Here is a 20,732-nt window from a genome sequence, read left to right on the forward strand (position 1 = left end):
TTATGAGTTTGGCCTCGTGCATCCACTTAGCTATAAATATTTCTACTTTCTTGTTCTTTATGGCTGAGCACTACTGCATTTTATGACAAAAGAAAAACCCATATCTTTATCGGGTCTCCAGTTGATGGGCAAGTTTTAGCTTTTACAAACTGTGCCGCTGTAAACATGGGTGAGCATATATCGCTGTGGTATGATTCTTTTAGGAAGATAGCCAGCAGAGGAATAGCTGGGCCAAATGGGACCTCTAATCCTAGTTGTTTGAGGTATCTCCATATTGATTTCCACAGTCTGAACTCCCACCAGCAATGAAGGAGGGTTCCTATCTCCCCACAACCCTGCCAGCATTTGTTTTTGGTTGATTTCTTGATATCAGCCATTCTTTCTGGGGTGAGATGGAATCTGTGTTGTTTTCATTTGCATCTCTCGAATGACCAATGATGTTGAACATTTTTTCGTATGTTTATTTGCTGCTTTTACTTCTTTGAGAAATGTCTGTTCATTTCAGATGCCCACTTTTGAATTAGTTCTTTATATTGGTGGGGTCTGATTTTTTTGAGTTCTTTATATATTCTACATGGCAGACCTTTGTCTGAGGAACAGCTGGTAAATTTTTTTCCCACCTTGTAGGTTGTCTCTTAGCTCTGTGTGGCTTCTCTTTCAGCTTTTTAATAAGGTGAAGATGCCACTTGTTGATTCTTTGTGCTAGTTTCCATACTACTGAGGATTTGCTCATAAAGTCTTTTCCTATGCCAATGTCTTTAAGAGTTCTGCCTAACTTATCTTCCAGCAAGTTTAGTGTTTTTGTTTTAATATTTAGATCTTTAATCCACTTGGGTTTTAGTTTAGTGCATGGTGAAAAATAGGGGTCTAGTTTTAATCTTTGGCATGTAGAATTCCAGTTTTTCCAACACCACTTATTAAAGAGGCTGTATTTTTCCAATGAGGATGCTTGGCTCCTTTGTCAAAGATGAGGTAGCTGAGTACATCTGGAGTTGTTTCTGCATTTTCTAATCTATTCCACTAATCCTTGGGTGTTTTTTTTTTTTCCAGTACCATGCTGTTTTTATCACAGTAGCTTCATAGTATAGTTTCAAGTTGGGGATTGTGTTACCCTGTCATTTCTCTGTTGCCTAGAATTGCTTTTGCTATTTTAGGTCTCTTCTAATTCCAAATGAATTTTTGGATTGTTTTCTTTAGTTCTGTGAAATATACTGTTGGAATTTCAATAGGGATTGCATTGAATCTGTATAACACTTTGGAAGTAAGGCCATTTAAACTATATTGGCTCTTCCTATGCAGGAACAAGGGACATCATTCCATTTTCTTATATCCTCTTAAATCTCTTTTTAAAGATTTTGTAGTTCTCAGTGTAGAGGTCTTTTGTTTCCTTTGTTAGATTGATTCCTAGATATTTCATTTTTTTAGATGTTATTGTGAAAGGGATTATTTCCCTAATTTCTCTCTCAGTGAGTCTTTTATTTGTGTAGAAGAAAGCTATTGATTTTTGAGGATTTTTGAGTATTTACCTTGTATCCGGATACTTTATTGAATTGTCAATTAAGTCTAGAAGTCTTTTGGCAGAGTTTTTTGGGTCTTCTGTGTAGAATATCATATTATCAGCAAATAATGACATTTCACTTCTTCCTTTCTTATCTTTATTGCTTTTATTTCTTTCTCTTGACTAATCGCTGTGGCTAATGTTTCCAAATAGAAGTTGTGACAGTGGACATCTTTGTCTTGTTCCTGTTTTTAGTGTGAACGTTTCCAGTTTTTGACCATTTAGTATGATGTTGGCTGTTCGTTTTTCATAGATAGCCTTTATCAGTTAAGATAAAGAGCATCTATTCCAAATTTCTTCAGGGTTTTTTTTTGTCATGAATGGATGTTGAATTTTGTCAAATGCTTTTTCTGTACCTAATGAGATGATATTTTTTGTCCTTGACTCTTTTAATATAGTCTATAACATTTATTGATTTACGTACGTTGAACCATCCTTGCATCCCTGGGATAAATCTGACTTGGTCAGGGTGTATGATCTTCTAGATGATCCTCTGTATTCTGTTTTCCAGTATCTTATTGAGGATTTTTGCATCTATATTCATTAAGGAGATTGGCCTGTAGTTCTTTCTTTTTTTTTTTGGTTGGGACTTTACCTGGTTTTCGAATCAAAGTGTGTGTTTATTTTTAAACAAAAATAGCATATTATTTTGAACTTTACTTTTAAGTGACAAGTATCCTGCATCTACCAATGTGCATTGTTTTTAGTTTTTAGGTTTTCTCTCTAACAATGCCTTTCTTAGTTGGCAGTCCCTACACAAAGGCATCTTCGAGCCTTTAGGAATGTTTCTGAGGGGTACAATCCAGAAGTTAAATTATTGTGTAAAAATGTAGCCCTCCCCACTTTGTGCTGTGGATTGAACCAAGGACTTTCACACTAGCTACACCCCCAGCCCTTTACTTTTGAATTGTGACACATGGTCTCACCAAGTTGCCCATTTGCCCAGAGTTTGAGCTTAAATTCTTGGTCCTCCTGTGTCAGCCTCTCAGAGTGCTGGGGTTACAGGTGTGTCATGTTTTACATTTTATTTATACCTATTTATACCATGAAAGGGTGATACCCGTATCTACTTCTGCCATCCATGTGTAAATTGAGACAGCCCTTTCTTAAGATAAAATGTGCAAGGCCATAGATTAGAGTGTGTACTCATGACTCAGTAGTTCTCTAAATCCAAGACCATCAATATCTCTAGAAGTTTGTATGAAAAGATAAAGTGACCATTTAGACCATAATGATGTAGAGAGAAAGAATCTGCAGAGAGAACCCTGGAATATGTTGAATGGGGGTGTTGAGTTGCACCCCCAGCCCTGGCTTATTTTGCTGTGTGACAGTAGACTCACTGAGTTTGCCCAGACCACCCTTGAGCTTGCCGTCCTCTTGGCTTGACTTCTCAGTAGCCAGAAGTATAGCTGTGACCACCACACTGGCTGCTCTTCCTCTTTGGAACCCACTGGGGTTGATGGTCTCGTAGAACCCAGTTTTCTTTCATGGTGCCAGAACTGAGAGATGCTATCTTCAATTTACCTTCCTCTACAGCTATTATTACAATCTCTGGGATTATAGGATGATTTTTCACAATAGGATAATATCTGGTCATTTTAACAAAAATGTAAGCAGCACAGAACAAAGATCTTTCCTTTCTTTACTCCCTCTCTTTTTCCACTTGCAACTTTTCTGATAGTTATTCCAAAGCACTGAATCGTTTGCTAATATTGGTATTTCTTAATGTACCCACTTTAACTTTTCTGATTTTATTTTTTTCTGATAGTTACCACTTAAATTACATATAATTTTAAAATTAAAATTAGGTAATATCTGTTGACACCTGCTAGATAATACATAAAATTCACCATCACACTTTCCATGAAATGTGTGGAATGTAGTCCAAGTTCATTCTCTCTCTTCTCTGTTGATTATATTCAGGTTATTATTTAAAACCATGTAAATAAAATTGACTATTGAGTTTCTATTCTGTAGAAAGTTCATTTTTATAATCCTATCATACAAAATTTTACCCCTAAAGATTTTACCTTCCACAGCCCTCTTTGTCTGCTTTACTTCATAAATGCTGCTTTGTTGTGAGGCATTCTTCTTCTCACTATTATGGTGCCTTCTTCTTTTAGGCAGATTCTAAGGATAGGGCTTGAGCAAGGAGCCCAAGTAGAAGCCCTGTTGTAATTTAATGTTTAAGATTCTAGCACCAGGTTGTCTGGGCTCGTGTGCACCCAAGAAAGTCAACCTTGCTGTGCTGTCTCTCAGATGAACTCTACTTATGAGGGTAGGATGTGTATCAGCAACTAACAGGAGTATTGATAGTAAAGGCTGGTTATTATTTTTACTAGTATTAGGAAATGAAGTAGTACAGTTAGCCTCATAAAAGGAAATAAAATCTGTGTCATGGTAACTTACCACTGGAAGAAAAATTCCCTTTTCTTTAAATGTCCAAATTTCAGTTGAAGATGGTACCAGAGTTTGTTTTCCTTTGTCTTTACCCTGAAGTGTTCTTCTATAACTTTAAAATTTCTTATTAATGCTTTTAACAGTAGAATCACACTGACCCTCAACATTTCCCGCTTAATTGCACTATTTGATGAGTGTAAATCACTTCTTGAAAACAGTTTTCCCTTGAAAAATTGGAATTCCTGTTCTAATTTTCACTAATATGTAACTTCTGGAGCATTGCTATCAATGTGAGAGTTTTTAAAATATTGAGCTTTTTAAAAAATTTGTTTTTAAAAACCTTTTAATATTTTTTATTAGTGCATACTGGTTATAAAGATTAATGAGCTTCATGTTGGCAGATTTGTACATGTCCATAATATATTTTATTTTTATTTATTTATTTTTTGGTTTTTTGAGACAGGGTCTCACTATGTAGTTGAGACTGACCTGGAACTCACTTTGTAGCCCAGGCTGGTCTTGAACTCACAGAGATCCTCCTGCCTCAGCCCCCGGAGTGCTGGGCTTACAGGCATGCGCCACCATCCCCGGCTCATAATATATTTTAGTCATCCCCCTACCACCATCCCCTTGCCCTTCCCTTGCCTTTATTGTACATTTTTTGGGGTTTCTGAATGTATGATTTATTTTGATCATATTCATACCCCCGTTACCCACGCTTAAGTCCTCAACCCTCCCTCTAATGTAATAATAGTCAGTCTTCTACTTTTCTGTCATTTTTTTTAGGTTCTACATAGTAGAGATCATGTGACATTTGTCCTTTTGAGTCTGATTTACTTTACTGAACATTGTTGAGCTCCATATCCACCCATTTTTTGCAAATGACAAGATTTTGTGCCTTTTAATGGCATAATAATATTCCATTGTGTATATATACCATATTTTCCTTATCCATTCATCTGTTGATGGGTTTCATATCTAGGCTATTGTGTATTATATTGTAATAAACATGGATGTGAAGGCATCTCTATGGTTTGCTGACTTTAATTGCTTCAGATATATACCAAGGAGTGGTATATCTGGATCAAATGGTAGCTGTATTTTTAGTATTTTGAGGAACCTCCTTACTGATTTCCATTGTGGCTGTACTAATTTGCATCCTAGGACAGCACAGAACAGTTCTTCTCTAGGCTCACCCATCCTCACCAGCATTTGTTGTCTTTTGTGTTCTTGACAATTGCTGGGGTAAGGTAGAATCTCTGTTGTTTTGGTTTGCATTTCCCCAATGGCTAAAGATGAGTTCATGGCCCCTAGAAACAGGGCGCAGGTTCTAATTACAGGGAAAATTAAAGAAAATACTGTTGCACGTGCACAGCCTGGGGCTGGGGGAGTTATGAATCTTTTGTTTTTCCTCCCTAAAAGGCTGTAGAGCAACTACAGTCTTATAAACTGTTCCTTGATAACCCTACCAGGAACAAAATAATAATTTGAATAAAGCATTCATTTGAATCACTGTAACATAGTTCGTGACAGAAATAAAATACACCTGATGGGAATTTTTATTTAGGTAAAGACAATGGTCTAGTACTGTGCAGTCAAATGCTCTACCCCCAGGCTATGCCCCTAGTGCACTATTAGTACTCTGGACGTGAGTGTGAAAGCAGGTAAGATTCATGCACTGTGCTTTCACAAAGGCAGTGTGTGGATAGTTTAACAAGAGGAGAGAAGTCTGAGGAGATTTCAGCTTTCTGGGAACCAGACAGGGTGAAGTCAGAGCTCAGGTCTGACTCTGGTGTGAGAAGTTACTTTGAATCCTGGTCACTGTGAGTGCCAGGACATCCGTTTTGATATGCTCATTAAAATGTCTTATCCCAACATTGCCACCAATTTAAATTTCATTATCTGGAAAGTTTTCTCCTCCAATGCAGGGTGCTGGACTGGGTGTAGCCATTTTATAGAGCTTGACATTTTCAGTTCCACGACCTTCATGTTTTTTATAGGATAAGTCATAGTGCCACATTAGCAAAGCACAATAGCATGAATTTTAGCTAATTAAAACCTTAGAGAATTAGGAGACTGATTACGATGACATTATTGTAGTTTAGTCATAAAAGGCTTCACGTTGTTTCTGAGAGCAGAGAGAATTATTATGGTTTGATCTCTGTTTGCCAAAGTTTTTGGAAGTTCTACTTGTAGATTTTATGAACTATTTGAACCTTTGGAAAACGTTAACATTCATGAGAATCTAAGTTTAGAATAGTAGATGAAGGCCATCCGGGTGGGAATTCAGGAAGGATGGAGGGTATAAAGACAGGCATAATATTTTGAACTTGATATCTAATGATTTGGATCTTCTCTCATTTATTTTTTTTCTATAATTGCAGGAATAAAACCAACCAAATTAGTTTTTAAAATCTGGTTTGAATTCAAGAAGAAATGGTTGCTCTTTTATTCACGCAGTCACGACAAAGGTTGATTTTCATAAAAAGATGAGGAAAAACTAAGAGTCTGAGGATTTCAAAGGCATTTAAGCCCCGGTGGTGGTGGGGGTCCTGGGCGCCCTGTGGTGAGGCCAGCCGCTGTTGGAAGGCGTTTCAGTTTCCGGTTAAGGCGTACTGAGGGAGGAAACTACTGGGTAGGCTGTGCGGAGAGAGTAGGAACTCAGACTGCGCCTGGGCTGGGGGCGCAGCAGGGCACTGGATGGACCCTCCCTGGGGTGGACCGTTGGCAGGGACTGCCTTTTCTACTCACCCGCGGATCTCTTGCCATCTCTGTTGGTTTACTTTTCTTCACACACATGCAATATCAAATAGCGTTCTAGTGCGTTTTCTGGATACACCAGTGATTTCCCTGTGCTGTCTGCGCATTAGGACCATCCCTGGAGCTTTTTAAATGTATAGCTTCCTGGACCAATCACAGACCTTTGTAATCTCCGTGGGTGGAGCCTGGGAGTTCATTATTTTTTAAAATACGAGTTTTAATGCACCCTTTCAAAGCATACAATTCCATGATTTTTAGTATATCCACCAGTTCTATAAGCACCGACCAACACTAATTCTATACGTTTTTGAGACAAGAAGAAGAAACCTGTGCTCATTACTAGTCAGTCCCTATTCTTCCTGCCCCATCCTATGTGATGGAGGTGGAATCATAAAATCAGTGGCCATGAGTAACTGGCTTCTTTCACTTACCATAATGTGTTCATGGTTGTAGCATCCAGTATTTAATTTGCTTTTATTGCAAGTAATATTCTGTTGTGTGGATGTATCACATTTTGTTTATTCATTCATTGATTTCTGGTCATATGGGCATTTCACTTTTTGAATCATGGTGCTGTGAATGTTTGTGTAGACTACTTTTTTTTGAGTATATACCCAGAAGTGGAACTGCTGACTCGTGTGGTAATTCTGTGTTCAACTCTTTTGAGAAAATGCCAAATTGTTTTCCAAAGTGACTTTACTGTTTTACAGTACCCCTAGTAGTGTATGAGAGTCTCATTTTCTCTGCATCCTCGTCAACATTTATTGTGGCTCTTATTTTAGCCTTTTATGAGATGCGTGAAAGGACACCTTACCATGGCTCTGATTTGCATTTCTTTAATGACTGATGATGAATATATTTTATTTGTTTATTGCCCATATGTCAGTTTAGAGGATACACACATGTATGTTACCTTCTTTGGAGAAATCTTCTCCATAGCCTTTGCCCATTTTTAATGGGATTATTTGATCTTAATTGTTCCATCACAAGAGCCCATGTTTTTAAAAAGTCCACCTCAGGTGGTATTGATACTGATAATCTTGGGCAGCAGGAAGCCACAGGATCCGCCACTTACTCACCTAACTTCACTTTGTACTTTACTTTGTCAAAGTTTAATGAAGGCAATGGGTTTACGTCTCTTCTGGGCTCCATTTCGAGTCCTACAAGAATCTTTACACTTGGATGTCCTATCAGGATTTCCAAGTCAGGGTGTCTGAACCTCCACTCATTGTAACCCTGTGGACACTTCTTTCTGTGTCCTTGAGTTATAGACGCTGCAGCTCAGTCACTCAGGTGTAAGGAAACATGAGCTTCAGGCTGAACTGTGTGCACCTCGAGCCTCTTAAACTAAGCTCTTCTTAGGCTGCATTCTTAGAGATTCTGATTGAATAGTTCTGGCATTGACCAAGGAATGTGAATTTTATAATTTTCCTAGGTACTTTTGACAATGAGCTTGTTTGGAAGAGTGAGGTTAGAGATTGTACAGGTGGAATGTTGCAGCACCTCCACACAGACGGACCTTTTTATTTTCCTCCTGCTGCCTCTGCTCTAGATTGGTCACTCTTACCATCTGAAGGGCCTCCTTTGCATCCCTTCTCTATTCAGTCTTTCTTCTACAGTGCTATCAGAATGATCTTCACCTGGAATAATGCCACAAGCATAATCAAAACTATTTGATATTTCTTGTTTCCTACAAACATAAATCTGCTCTTCCTAGTATGGCTCTTCTGGTTCTTTGCCACGTGGAAATAACTTATTTTGTCTGCTTTTCTCCTGCCACTTCCTAAAAGCGATCTGAATTCAGCTACTTAGATTTTTGCTCTTCATCAGCATTCCTTCAACCCTTGCTCAGTGCTGTACCCTTTCCTTAGATTTCTGTTTAAACTGTGGCAGTCATGATACCAAACAACCATACCACATTCATTCTGTGGCTTTGGTGAAATATAAAAACCAGTCAGAGGTAATGTCTTAGTCTGTTTGGGCTGCTATAGCGAAAATACAGTAGATTTAAAAATTTGTAAGTAATAGAAATCTTTATTTCACAGTTATGGAGGATGGGAAATCCAACATCAAGATACCAGTGGATTTGGTGTCTGGTAAGGGCTTGCTTTTGCGTTCTCAGATGACTCTTTATTCTTGCATCTTCCCATGGAGGAAGAGATGGATGCTGTGTCTTCACATGGTGCAAGGGGAAAAGAGAGAAATTTCTTCAGTCAGGCCCTTTAATAAGGACCACTAATCCCATTCTTGAGAGTCTCACCCTCATGACTTGAGCACTTCCCCAAAAGGCTCAGTGTTTTAACACTACTGAATTGGGGGTTAAATTTCAATAGGAATTTTAGAGGGAGACAGCTTTCAAGTTATGGCAGGTAGTCCTGTCAAATAATATACTACATGTTTTTTAAACATAACAAATAATTGTACAATAAAAAAATTGGTAAATCAATTTAAACAAAACATTCCTATGAATACATAGCATTTATACATATACATTCATTCCTTTGGATGAAAAGGTACAAGCGCACAGTATCTTAATCTCTGTGTAGTGTCTGCCCTGGTTCATTAGGGGTATTGTAGGAATGGATGCTCTTTTTCTCCACCTGTTACCTGGACCATTAATGTTGAATGGATTCAGTTTGAAAGGCTTTCACTAGTGCTGTTGACCTGAGACTTACCCTCCCAGCATTAACAGAGTGAAGGAATAGCATGGCTTCAGTGGGAGTAAATATTGAGCCATGGGAACAGCAGTCAGGTTAGGTGACTTACATGGTCTGATTGTATGTGTGGTTTGTGCAACTGTTCATTACGTAGCCCTCATATATTGATTCTAGATATAACTTGTGTATATCAGGCTCTGATGCCCCACCCCGCTGGCTGCAGTTTTGTGTGTACCTGAGCCACTATGCAGTGTCGCTTCTGATACAGTGTGGCCTTCAGTGGACCAGGCAACTCCTCTGGGTTTGCACTGATAAAGTTCTGTGTCCGGAACTGAGGCTCAGAGTCATGCTTCAGGCCCACAGGCATCCTGAAGACGTTTTCTCTGCCTGCTTGTCCAATGTGCACTCATTTCTCTCTCACATATCTGAAACTTATATATTTCCAGTCCCCTAGCTGTCTGTGACATCCCCTTTAAAATATTTAAGTAAAATTGCTTGAATTTCCATCCTCTCTGCTGAGGGATCTCATCTCTTTCCTCTGATACCCAGAATCTTTACCTCAGCATATCCTGGGAAATGTGGGGTGTGACAGGCCATAACTACTTACAGCTTCTCTTCCTTGAGCAAGGGCATCTTTGTCATGTGGCTTGCATTGGGCAATAAAATGTGAAAGGAACCCATGTGGCAGAAGGGCCTATGAGGGAGAAATGATGGTGGAAATTAAGTTAAAGAGATATAAAAGACAAAAAAAGGTGGGGCTGGCCAGGTGGGGCTCTTATTTTTGATGGGAGAAAAAGACTACCGGGGAAATGTAGTGCATTTACATACAGTGGTAGAGAGACGGGAAGTGGAGGGGGTGGTAGAGGTAAAAGGGGCTGGTTTGTAACCAGAGCCAGGAGAGTTTTTTGGAGAATGGGCAGGAAGAACACAGGGTTTTTTGTTTTGTTTTGTTTTTTGTCTTTCGTTTGACTCGTCCTTGTTTTATCACACCTTTCTATTGTTTGAGGGTGTGTGTTTTTGTTTTATGTGGGGCCCTGTCTCATCCGCAGGCCGAGGTGAGGTAGGCCTGGCCATAGTGATCTATAGCGCAGTGCTCCCAGCAAGGCAGTACTGTGTGCCCCTTCCTGTTGCTTTGCTTCATTTCTCTGCCATGAGGTTACTCTTGCTGTTCCAAGTATGATGGCTCTGTCTCCCGGCCTCTGATGAAGATGGTGCCAAGGTGAAGAAGTGCCCTTAGTCATTTTATAGTGTTTTATGCCGTTGTTACTTTCTAAATATTTATTTATTAATTTTGGTACCAGATATTGAACTCAGGTTCTTGTGCTTGAAAGGCAGGCAGCAGAACCACAGAGCTAAATCTCTGGCCCTAAATATTTTAAAAATTTATTAGCACAGCATGTCTGAAGGCTTAAAAGAATGCCCTGGGGCATAGTAGGTGCTCATCAAAATGAATAAACTTGAGCAAGTCACTTCCTAGGGATCTCAAGCTGGGATACTCCTATTTTCAGTCTTCCCTTCTTTAATGTGATAACGTGCCAGGGAGTTTGTGACACAGGATAAAGGTGTAACACTGTCTTAAAGATTCAACTGTTGGAAGCATTTGAAAAAAGAAAACTTTTAAAAATGAAAAAAGACACGTATGTCTGATGGAAAAGAAGATATTTAAAACTGGAAACAGATCTGTGTGTCCTTTGGAACAAACATGAATCTCACACCAATTTTAAAGAAAAGAATACAAGTCTTCCAAAAATTTTCATGCCAGTAGAACCCTGCTTCAGGCTTTCTTTGCAAAGCCTCTTGGACGTGTTTGGGAAGCTTTGATAATCTCCGAGTCTCAGTCTCCTCTGTAAAATGTATGCCGTGTTTAGACAAGAGTAGAGAGGCCAGGTTATTTAGAAGAGGCCATCTAGGGTGGATAGCAGGAGGCCGGGACCCCAGCTCTGGGCTGCAGTCTTTGCTTCACTACTACATAGGACTACGTCAGGTCATTTAGTCTAGAGCCCCAGACTGAGGGACAGGGATACTCACACGTCTGATAGATGTACCCTGGAGTGTTTGAAGAATTACACATTTTGAGAATACAGCACTTAAACATTCTTAAGCTTTATTTTTCCAATTGAACAGTAATATGAAATTCTGGCAATCCTCAATGATGAAGATTTTATCTATATTCTAATTCCACTAGGTGGCAGCATGTCACTAGTGCTCAACTATAATTTTTACAGTTTCTTATAGAAAAAAATTTGATCACCATGTAAATGAATACGGTCTTCTCTATCACCTCTCTTTCTACTCTGTTGTTCCCTTATTCCTAAAGAGCTCTGAAAGAAACATTTCCATTCACTTAAAAAAGAGTTTATGAAATAAATGCAAGAGCAATCTTGTTAGGACAGGAATTTGTCTAGAGCTTCTTTGGGAAGAAGTAGTATATAGATTAATCTTATTGAGATGTAAGAAAATTACTCTGATGTTTATCGTGTAGATAATTAAGATCAGATAATATCACCTATGGAACCTTGCCATATTTGCTCCTTAGAAATGCTTTAATAATTAGTTTTTTTTCAATAAATTCAGGCAGTAGTTTTGACTTTGATGCTTTATTGTGTATGTCATAAGATCATTACGTATCCTATACTGAATATTTGAAGGTTTTGATATGTTTGGGAGATGTTTTGTTATATTTCTGTATCAGCTTTGTGTCAGAATTTCCTAGAGAATTAGTTCTGTGTGATGAATATAATAAGAAAACCTTGATAAATGATTCCTTGCTGGCTTCGGTTGATACTCAGGCTTTTAATGCAAGTGATATCATAGGTCGATTAGAATAATCTTGCCCTGTTGCTTGCTAGCAATAACAATCATTCAGCAGCATAATGGATTGCTGGTGTTCATTTGTAAGGGGAACATCAAGGCGATGCTTAAACTGCCACAGTCATTATATTCTGTATAAGAGAACACTGCTTTGAAAAATTAAGCTACTTAAAGTTGCTTTTGATGTAAGTGGCTGATATTTGATAGAAATTTTAATTGCTTTTTGCCAAATATGTAGTGTTTTCAGGGAAGAAAAAAGGAAAGTTTTAAAAATTGTATTTAAAAATGAGTAAAGTTAAATTGATAGTGGCGGTTTCATAGCTTTCTATTCTGATCTTAGTTATGAACTATATTTTCTCTTTTATTATATATATGGAATAATGATAAGTTGTGAACACCGTATACATACTTAGAGTAAAATGATCTGTAACTTTTCACTGATTTGCAAAAGAATCTAGGAACCACATAAAGTAAAAAACCTCTGATATTTCACTGTCATTGCATATTTCTGATGTACATCTAAATATTGCTTTAGAAGTTTTGCCTGATCAAATATCAATGATATTTGTACAGAGAGTAAATAGAGTAACAGTATGTCTTAGTTTCAGCAAAATATTTTAGAGATCTCACACAAGTAAGAAAGCAAAGCTGGTTAGCTGATAGATGCTGTGTAGATTCTTTGCATGTTAAACAACTGGCCCTCCAGTGGTGTTATTAATAAACCAATTTGAACATGAGGGGAAAGCATGTAGCACCAAAACAGACAGTTTCAGATCCTTCCCTGCTATATCTTTCCATCAGTGATTGAAGAACCATGTTCATCATATTTGCTTGGAAGAGAAAATTAGGAGAATTAGTATTTTGGTTGAGAGAGACGTTATTAAAAATATGATATCCTAAACATAGCAAAAAATTAAGAATAAATTAATAAAAATCAACTCGTGTTTGTATTAATGTTACTTTATAAAAGTAGAAAACAAGAGAACGGTTTTAAATAATTTCAAGAAAAAAGATTACAGAATTTCAGTTATTTTTAGTTTTAGGAGGATGTTTGCATAGTTTGGGTAGGGACTGGTTAGAGTCTAAATTAAGTGGGTTACTGGAAAAATCAGTGGTCTTATCTTGGAAACACATTAGCCCATGTGGAGTTGTTATTATGGTCCTGTCTTGAAAAATACCAGGACAATCAAAGCTATTGTTAAAAGTATTTGAGCAAGTTTCAGTATATAGTTTTTCGTATAGCCTATAAAGATGGAAGTGACTTCAGAGAAGAGCAATAGTTAAGAGCTATTATTAAGTGATTTAGTATCAGCTGTGGTAGTTCTTGTGCTAAGTCCTTTTAATAGATTATCTAATTAAATTCCCTCAAAACTGCTCTGTGAAGTAGAGGGTACTATTACCTTTTTTTCACAAATAACAAAACGGAGACACAGGTTATTAGAATGATTTTTTTTCCTTACTATGTATGAACAGTAAGTAATACGAATGGCCTTCTGTATCTCTGGGTTCTATATCTATGACTTTAACCAACTTTGGGTCAAAAAATGTTAAAAAGCAATTGTCTATAATGAATATGTAAAAGCATTTTTCTTGCCTTTCCCTAAACAATGCCATATAACAACTATTTACTAGGCTTTACATGGTATTAATTAATACAAGTCATCTAGAGATGATTTAGAGTATGCGGGTGGACGTGCATAGGGTGCATGCAAATACTTCACGATTTTATATGAGGGCATAAGCATCCATGGATTTTCATATCTGAGAGTTATATTGGAACAAATCTCCCACAGATACTGAGGGATGGCTATAACCTGGAACAGAGTCTGTGTCTGCATCTTGAAGCCATGAGTTGTACTGCTATAATATACTGCTTTCCAGGAAAAGAGTGCAGTGGACCCTCCAGTGGACCAGCAAGGCCTGCAGTATGAATAACTTGTTTAATTAGGTTAATGGAAGATTCATCTGCCTCTTGTTATCTATAACGTGTACCCAGGTAAACATCCAGATCTCAGCTGTATTAACTTAATTACAGCCAGCCCTTGGGTGCCAATTGAGTATGTAAGTCAAGGGTCCGCTGTACCACAGAACCTACATAGGAGAGTTTTAACAGATGATGGGCAGAGTCATTAAATGCTTCAGGCAGGTAAAGAAAGATGAAAAATTAATACAGCAGTCAGGAGATGCCTGCCTTTTAAGTCCTTTCAGTGAAGTTTTGAGGTCAGATGCCGTATTATAGTGTGTTGAAGAGCAATCGTGAAAGTGAGAGTGTTGCATGAGGAAAGATTAGGTAATAAAAGAGTGTGGTGGGCAGAGGCAATTGGGAAAGAGGAAGAGGGAAAAAGATTTGGAAGAGGTTTAAGTTGGAGATTAGAAGGAGGTGATTCTCTGCTACAGCAGAGGCTGAAAGAACCAAATACAACCATGACCTAGATAACCTGATGTCTCTCTTTTCCCTCTCCTGTGGGAATTGAAAACATTTAAAGATACATTCGAAAGGCTGTTACTTGGTTGACTTACTTAACTAGAAATAATATACAGTGAAAAATTCAATATGTTGGTTATTTTAAAATTATGTCAGTTAGGGATATGGGATTCCTAGGAAAGATTCTTTGAAATTATTCATTGCAGGGGCCAAGGATTTGGCTCAGTGGTTCTGCATTGCAAGCACAAGGGCCCAAGTTCAATCCCCGGTACAAAAAAAAAAAATTATTTGTTGGAGAAAGATGATGCATTCCAGCCTGTCTCTCCTACGGTCTAGGCCATGCTAGCATTTGTTCCTCACCGTTCTCTTCTGCTAACACAGTGCTCATCTGTTTAGGCAGTTGTAGTAATAATTATCACTCTAACCGCTTACAGTAATCTTAGTCCTTTTGTGTAGCAATTGATGGACAGAAGTCCATGTGATCTAGTTCTGATTAATGAGTTGGGGAGAAGCTTTTGGGTAAGGCTTCTAGGAAAACTTGCACTTTTCTCATAAAAACGAACAAAGACTCACTTGTCACGGCCCTGCGCCTTCTTCCTGGCCCGGATTCCACACACAACGCGTAGAGGTCACCCTTGGAATGCAAGGGTGACAGACATGACAACAAAGTCCATGTGAAGAATGGCAAGAGCAGAGTTAGAAAAAACTTGGCATTGACTGGACCTGGGAAGCCAGGCTTTCCATCTCTTCTTATATGAGACAAATTTACTTTTGTTTAAGTCACTGTTAGATTTTTTTTTTTCAAATTTACCTTTGTTTAAAGCATTGTTAGATTTTTTTGTTTGCTGTTCTTGTTGTTTGCAACCAGGTGTGGAGACAAATGCTTCTTCAGCTGTTTCTTATATGTGTGTAGTTTATGATTAAGGCGTGTTTGAAGATCCGTGCATAACAATGGGCATAGGTCTGGGAAATGCTCTCTTAGGTGATTTCATCGTTGTCATAGAGTTTACTTATGGAAACTAAGATGATGACAATGTCTTTAGATGATGTAATCTTAATGGGGCCACCTTAAGTGCAGTGCATTGTTGACCGAAATGATAGCATGATTCTATCTCCCTAATAAAGGATTAAGTAAGTCCTCTTATTTCCATAGGATCAAATATCTCTTTAAAAGGACTTGAAACAAGTCAGTTTATCAATTTCAGATACAATTTAGTCTATAACAATTTTATTTGACCACTCTATGCTCTATATCATTTAACTGTGCATTTTTAGTTTCTTTCCAGTAACTAGATCAGTGTCTACGTGATATTTATGTCAGCTGCATGTGTATACTCATAAAATATTTTGCCACAGAAGAAACCACATCATAAAGCCATCAGAGATGTTTTCACACCAGAACTAGGTCAGCTCAAGGGAATTAAAGTATTTCGTCTATATTTTAAAAATCTTAATTGAAAAGATACTTCATGCCAAAGCATTTCTTAACTATGAAACTGCTACAGTACATGTTTGCTAGCCCAGCTGGGTTAGGACGGAGTTAAAAGTAAAATAAACCTCCGTGTTCTGAAGAGTTCTTGGGATAAATATGATTGTTCTGTTTTCTGCAACCAGATATTGAATATAATTGAGGTATAGCTACTGAAGAGAGTATTTCCTTCTGTCTAACTCCATAAAGAGGTGATGTGAGGACTTTTTCATGGGCTTTAAATTGTGACACAAAGTCATGAAATCCAATCAGAAGTATTTTCTTTATACAGCAAGACTAGTACTAATAAAGATGTTATATCTATTTTTATCATTTGGATTCCTGTTAAGGTGATGAAATGTAATTCTGGGAGTGCCATGGAATGAAAAAAATGACCTGCCAATTTAACAACAACAAAAGTCTAGACAGTACAATAAAAGCTGTTTTAATGACATTCAGGGAAAAGCAGCATTAAAAATTATTAGAACAATTAAATCACAATTTATTAAACACATGAATAAACATCTCTGCATGTGACATAGAAAATAAATGCAGCATCCAGGAAATGGCTCCAATTATGCAGAGATGGAGCATTTTAATATACTGATCTTTTGGTTTCATCCCTTGAGTCGTAGCATAATTAGCTATCAAAGGACTGGATCACTTCAGAGCAGGTGGTCCAATCTTTTGGCTTTTCTTTAGAACATCACAACATTGACTGACCTATTAATAATTCAGTCTTAGTGCTTTGAGTCAAACCTATTAGGAAGAATTGAAGATTCAGACTTTCTGTAGAAATTGTGTAAGGAGAATGTTATTATTGGCTTTGATTTTATTTTTGTTTATTGATTTATTTTTGATTCTTTGGTTTTGCTGTGTAGTTTGGGCTGGCATCGATCTCACTGTGTATCTCAGGTAGGCCTCAAACTCATTGTGATCCTCCTGCCTCAGCCTTCTGAGTGCTGACATTATAAGCGTGTACTATCATGCCCAGCTGTGTTTGATTTAAAATGAAAGCATAATCACTTAGTAATGCCATTATTTAGGATATTTTTCAGGAGGATTCATCTGCTTTTCCTCCTCCTCCCTTTCCTCCCTTCCTTCTCTTCCTCTTCTTCCACTTCCTTTTTTTTTTTTTTTTTTTTTTTTTTTTTTTTAACAGTGCCAGACATCAAATTTAGGCTTCTCACATTCTAGGCAGTTGCTCCATCATTGAGCTACTTCCCCAGCCCTAGAATTTATAATTTTGAAATACATTCCATGTCTAGGTGCATCATAATGAACCACCAGTTATGAGCCTTATGCCTTTACAGGTGTGCTGATGTTTTGAGGCTGAGTGTTCGGATGAAGGGACACATGTTAAGGCCTTTGCCCCCAAGCTAGCACTGTTGGGAAGCTCTCTGGACCTGTAGGAGGTGCGGCCTAGTGGTGTCCTTAGGTTGTTGTTGGTGTGTCCTTAGAGGGGATTGTGAGAACTCTTCTTTGCTTTTGCTTCCTAGCTCATGAGGTGAGCAGTTTGCTCTGGTACACGCTCCCTGCCACTGCCATCTGATTCTGCTTCTGGAGTCTCAGAGCAATGGGTGACTCAGTCACAGGCTGGAACCATGCAACAGAATGCACTTGGTCTGTTAGTAAGGCACTTAGGTATCTCATTATAGTGACAGAAACTGACTAAGACACATGCTATCTAAAATAATGGTTAAAGGTATATGTACTTTTATTCTCTGCTTTTCTAAGTCATGAAATGTTTTTGTTTAACGGGGCTTGCTTTACAGTTTGGTAAATGATGCGGACATCCTATTGGTCACTGTAACCACTGAAATCAATACATTTGTTGTAACCCATTGGCTTTGAATCTTACTCACTCTTACACTGTTGTACCAGTGTATAAACATATCGTTTAGTCGCAGTTTAAGACCTGACCTCTCCATTGTAAACCCTTTCTCAAAAGTTCTGTCTCTTGTTGATGCTTCTGATCCATGTACTCCATTTTCAGTCTCTGCCTCCACAGAAAAGTATCATAGTTTCCTTTCTCTGTGATCCAGTTACTACTAAGAATACATTTCGACACAGCGTTCCAGTCTGGGTACCTTGAAAATGGCACCTGACATGAAGCCAGTTCGCAATCTTTGAATATTCTTTCCATTTATCAGTTATAGTTTTAAAATCATTTTCATCATTTAGTTTTGTTTAGCTCACCAATTGCTTTGTATCCCCTTTGTCCAATTAACAAAGGTCCATTCGTTGTAAGAGTCGTACTTAAACTTCAGGCGTTTAAGCTCAGTCTAGGGCAGGACTGGATACATAATGAAAAGTGATACTTGATTATTAGCTGGATCAGACTGTGGGGTGGTTTAGACATAGGAGAGTATTCATCTAATAAGGCAGCTACCACAGGTTGGATGGCTTAAACAACTGAAATTTAATTTCTGACAATTCTGATGACTAAAAGTCCCAGATAAAAGTATTGGAAAATTTGCTTTTTGGTGAGACTTTCCTGTCCTGGTTGGGGATAGCTGACTACTTGTGTGGAGGGAGTGAGGCAGAGAGGAGTGGAAGGGGGGAAAGGAGAGAGGGGGGGGAGGGAGGGAGAGAGAGAGAGGAAGAGAGGGAGGGAGGGAGACAGAGAGAGATCTCTTACTTTTTTACTCCAGTTGAGTTAAACCCAACCCTTAGCCTCATTTAATCTTATTTACCTCCACAAAAGCCCTGTCTCCAAGTATAAGCACAAGTGAGGTTAGGACTGAAGAATGTGGATTTTGAGAGACGTACTGTACTTCACTCCATAACATTGAGAAGTTAAATGGTTAATTAATCTCTTAAGGAAAGAACTACTCAATTTTGCTTTTTCCCCTAAGCGTTTTCGTATTACATTTCTTAAATTTATCTTGATATAAGCATCCATTTTATCTGTATCTTTCTCTGATAATAGAAGTTTTCCTTTGTAATATTTTCTGCTTTATATAACTTGGCTGGTGTTAAAATTAAGTAGTTCCTTAAAATTCTTAGCTGGAACTGATCAAGGCTCTTTTGGAGGTTTTCTTTCAAAGATCTCCTTGGAGACCTGACAGCAGTGAACCCAAGGCTGAGCTTTATTAGTCCGTCCTCCTGCTCCTTTTCTGCACACCCCATCATTACCTCCGAGACGATGAACACTTCACACCAGGCTATAAACCACAGACTTGAGGACTTGAAATTTTTTTCTTAGTATTTGAAGCATATGTGAATGGCCTCAAGACTGATTATTAATGAGAACAAATGAGGCCAGACTGCTCTGTGCAGACCTTTGAGCCCAATAACTTGTAATTCTATTGAGTAATTGCCTTGTGTGTTGTTCATTTTGTCTAAAGGGCTTAGACATGTATCATGTGCAGATATGCAGATATACAAGCTGACACTCTCATGTCTCCTATGTTTCTGTGTACTTACTATTTGCCATACCGTAAAAATAGTAAGAATCTCACATGCAAGTACTAACCAGGCCCGACCCTGCTTAGCTTCTGAGATCAGGTGCATTCAGGGTGGTATGGCCGGAGACTTTATTGTTGATGATTGCTATTTTTAAAAATTAATTTTATTGGTACATTTAAGGGTTAGTGTCATTATATTGTGTACCTCAAAATGTACCAATAAAATTATTTTAAAAAAGCAATCATCAATAATAAATTTTCTACTTTGAAATACACACAGGCACCTATACACACAACTCTGTACCAAATGTTTATCAATTTATCGTGTTTGATATTTTCTTTTCTGGTAGTCCAAATTCTTGCCTCATTAACAAGTAATATTTTCATGTTTAGTGTAGAAAAGCCTTACTATCTCTAAATCTAATTCCTATTTTTATCATTGCAGAATGAGCTACTAATTTGTCTTTGTATTTCTTATTATTAATATTATTTTAAGTTTAAAAATCCCATTTTATTCACTTACAGGATACAATGTGATGTTTTAATATATGTATACAATGAGGAGTGAATATATAACGTTAACATATTCATTGCTTGATATTTTTTGTGGTGAGGACTTTGAAATTTGTACTCTGACTTATTTTGAAATCTTTTTATTTATTTATTTTTTGAAATATGTTTTTATTGACTTGTCATCCTCTTGTGCACTAGACCTCAACTTATTTCTTTTGTATAAATGGAACTGTGTGCATTTGGAACATCTCTATTTCTTCTTTGATCCAGCCTACAGAAGGATATTCTGGGTGCTATTTCTATGATTTAGAATTTTTTAGAATTCCCATATAACTTAGATTTTACTTTGTATTTCAGTGTTTGACTTATTATATAGCATAAAATCCCACAAGTGCATCAATGTCATTGCAAATGATAGAATCTCGTTTTTGTGGCTAAATAGTATCACTGTATCTGTATCTCATTTTCCTTATTATTTTTTTCGGGACTGGGGATTGAAAAGAAGGCCTCCTAACTAAGCTACATCCCCATCCCTCCTCACCCACCTCTTCTTTATTTTTTATTTTGAGACAGGATTTCTGTAGTTACTAACTTGCTCTGCAGGCCCTGAGAGCGTGAACCACCTTCCTCACACTCTGAGAGTGCTGGAATTATAGGCATTAACCACCACGTCTGGTTTACTGTAGTTTTAATTAATTTGTATTTCCTAATGATTAATGATGTTGAACAT

The sequence above is a fragment of the Fukomys damarensis genome, unplaced genomic scaffold, assembly GCF_012274545.1.
Source record: "Fukomys damarensis isolate Sample0158 unplaced genomic scaffold, DMR_v1.0_HiC HiC_scaffold_14, whole genome shotgun sequence".
Taxonomy (NCBI): Eukaryota; Metazoa; Chordata; class Mammalia; order Rodentia; family Bathyergidae; genus Fukomys; species Fukomys damarensis.